Source organism: Aptenodytes forsteri, unplaced genomic scaffold (assembly GCF_000699145.1).
Source record: "Aptenodytes forsteri isolate BGI_AS27 unplaced genomic scaffold, ASM69914v1 Scaffold183, whole genome shotgun sequence".
Taxonomy (NCBI): domain Eukaryota; kingdom Metazoa; phylum Chordata; class Aves; order Sphenisciformes; family Spheniscidae; genus Aptenodytes; species Aptenodytes forsteri.
In genome coordinates, this window is record NW_008795918.1 from 1,855,986 (window position 1) to 1,858,903 (window position 2,918).

Sequence of the window (2,918 nt, forward strand, 5' to 3'; positions counted from 1 at the left end):
GGGGCGCGGCAGCGGCGCTGGGAGGGCAGGCCCAGGCAGGGCCGTGAGCCCGGGAGGCGGGTGGGCAAACAGCCCCTGACTGAACGTCAGGCGAGAGGGAGGGGGGGAGAGCGGCCGTAAACCTGCAAACTGACCCATGCCCACGTTTTATACTGTGTGAAGAGCTATTTAGAATTAAATCACTGGATGACATCTGAATAAAACTATACACAAAAGCAAGAAAAGATGACAAACTTACTAGAAAATCAGTAACGCTTTGTGCTTCATAATTCAGAGGTAAAATGCATAGCCAGGCTGTAACAGTTCGATACAAACCCATCCCGTATTTGCAGCTGGATTTATACCACAACCAACATCCACTGCTGTACCTTTTTTGAGGCACTGTAGCGGTTTTGTCACGTACATGCAAAATCAACTGTGTTAAAATAGTTCACATGTACTCTTGCGTACAGTCACACACATTTCTTTTCAGAAATGGGATATGCGTAAGTCCGGTTCCAGTTCTTTAGTGACATTCCTGAGTGTTTTAAAAAGGAGTGGGATGAGTGTAACTTTTCAACTACATGTCTTTGCAAAACCATTTTAAATACCAACCATTAATAATGCTAAAAAAAAAAAAAAAAGAAATTGTATAAACACTTAGCATCAATCCCAGTACACTGTGAGGAAGGGAGTAGGGAACTGTTGATGTTCCACCTGGCTGTCAGATTTTTAGGAAGAGTTTGAGGTATTTGGTTTTCTGTTCAAAGAGTTCCTTTAGGTTAAAAGGAGAAATCAATGTAATTCCTTCTCAGTGGAAAGTTAAATTTCCTTTTGGCTTATCTTTAGCTACTATTAATAGATGAAATAACAAACAATTAATAGACAGTCATCAAGACAGTTATGAAAACAAATAGATTATAGCAAGTATGCATGCAGCCTGCATACTTACTGACTTGTAAGGGTAGGAGTCTCAGATGTCAGAATTTGAGCAAGCCCACTTTTAGTTTGGTTTAGGTAATATTAGGACTGAGAATTGCAAAGAAGTATTTTAGTCTAATAATATGCTTTTCCCTAAAATCTGTTCTGAGCCCAAAAGCCCTTGCTCTTTAACACTGCCTTCACATACATTCTCTTTCACTGGCTATGTGTGCCCAGTCAAGGGTAGGAGTCTCAGATGTCAGAATTTGAGCAAGCCCACTTTTAGTTTGGTTTAGGTAATATTAGGACTGAGAATTGCAAAGAAGTATTTTAGTCTAATAATATGCTTTTCCCTAAAATCTGTTCTGAGCCCAAAAGCCCTTGCTCTTTAACACTGCCTTCACATACATTCTCTTTCACTGGCTATGTGTGCCCAGTCCTACCATTAGTTCAGGTGGACATTAGTTCCTAAATTTGATCCAGGAATAAATAAATTTACAGTAAACAGTTTTGTGAAAATCTTAAGAGAGTTAACGTTTTAATTTATTTGAAGATTTACAGAGATGTGGAAGGTTGAAAAACAGCATTAGGTTCCATAATGCAGTAGTCATCATGAAAATCTTACCTTTCCGTGTGCTAACATTACAATGTGCTATAAGGTAAATCAAAGGAATCACACAAGAAGTATCATTGGCATTAATTGAAAATGTATCTTTATGAACTTATTATTTTCATAATCTGCTGCAAACAGCATCTGGAGAGTCTCTCTTTTCTACCTTTTCTTAATTTGCATATGATACATGGCACAGTTTCTCAGTGTGGCCCTGAAGCTGCAAAACCCTATGCTTCTATGCAATCCCCTTAAAATACAGATTTGATCCAGCATACCTTATATGCCTTTGGTACATTCCCCCTTACAAGGCAACTTGGAAAAGAATGTAGCCACTGTAAAACTCCGGCCAAGTAAAAAAGCAAATAATCTTATGTAACTTTAAAAATAGAAAACCAATCAAATAAAACTTACCTCCTTATCCTTTCCAGAAGGCAGTGTTTTCCTCCAGATCCAATCATGAGTTTTCATTTCCTCCAGTTTTACAACAGTCCCAAGTCCTGAAGTGGCAATCACCAATTTTGCTTCCATTTGATGTTTATGTCACTACTGCAGGCAATAAATTTAAAATAAAACATCAAGTATTGCATTTCCACCTGTGGTCATACTTTCCTTTATACTCCACTGAGGAACTCCCACACTGTAACATTTCACATGTAAAAATCTCCAGTTAATTGCCAGCTGCTCAAAGTGGGGAAGAGCTTAAAGCGCTGCCAAGTTTCACAGCCTATATATCTTAAATATATATTAGGAGCAGAATTCTGGTTTTCAGTCATTTGGGATTCTATGACTGGTCTTTAAACTGAATAGAAATGAGAGGGAGTGAGGGAAAGACAAACAGACAAACCTGTTGTAAGAGCCCTAACCATGTGGGAAGTGTTGTATTGAATTTGTATCTTACTAGATACTTGCAGATCCATCTCTGAGAAAAATCTGAATTAAAAAAAGAAAAAAGAAAAAAGAGGAATTAATCCCATAGGGTCTAGTAAAGCGTGAGCTATGACTAAAGCGCTTCTGGTGGGTAGATGACATAGAACAGCTTCTACCTCTGTGGATTCTTTGATGTCCAACAAGACTTGAGCTTGTGCTATAGTTTTTCCTGAAATTATAGTATTAAGAACACATCTTCCTCTAATCACACCCTTTCTTGCACAAGCTTAATGAAAATTCATTTCTTAATGCATCTTCCTCTCCGTCAAATTTGACTGAAATTAGTAAATTGAAACACAAACATAGAGGATGAGCGTGTAAGCCTGGCTTCCTTTGGAAACTAGTGGAAATCAAAACAAAAAAGTCCCTGTGTTTGTTTCCCAAGAACACAGAGCTCAAAAGACAGTTTGCTTGTGCAGGCTGGTTATGCTGCATGCTTCTATACCAAGTACATGCTGTACTAAACTTGAATAGTAAT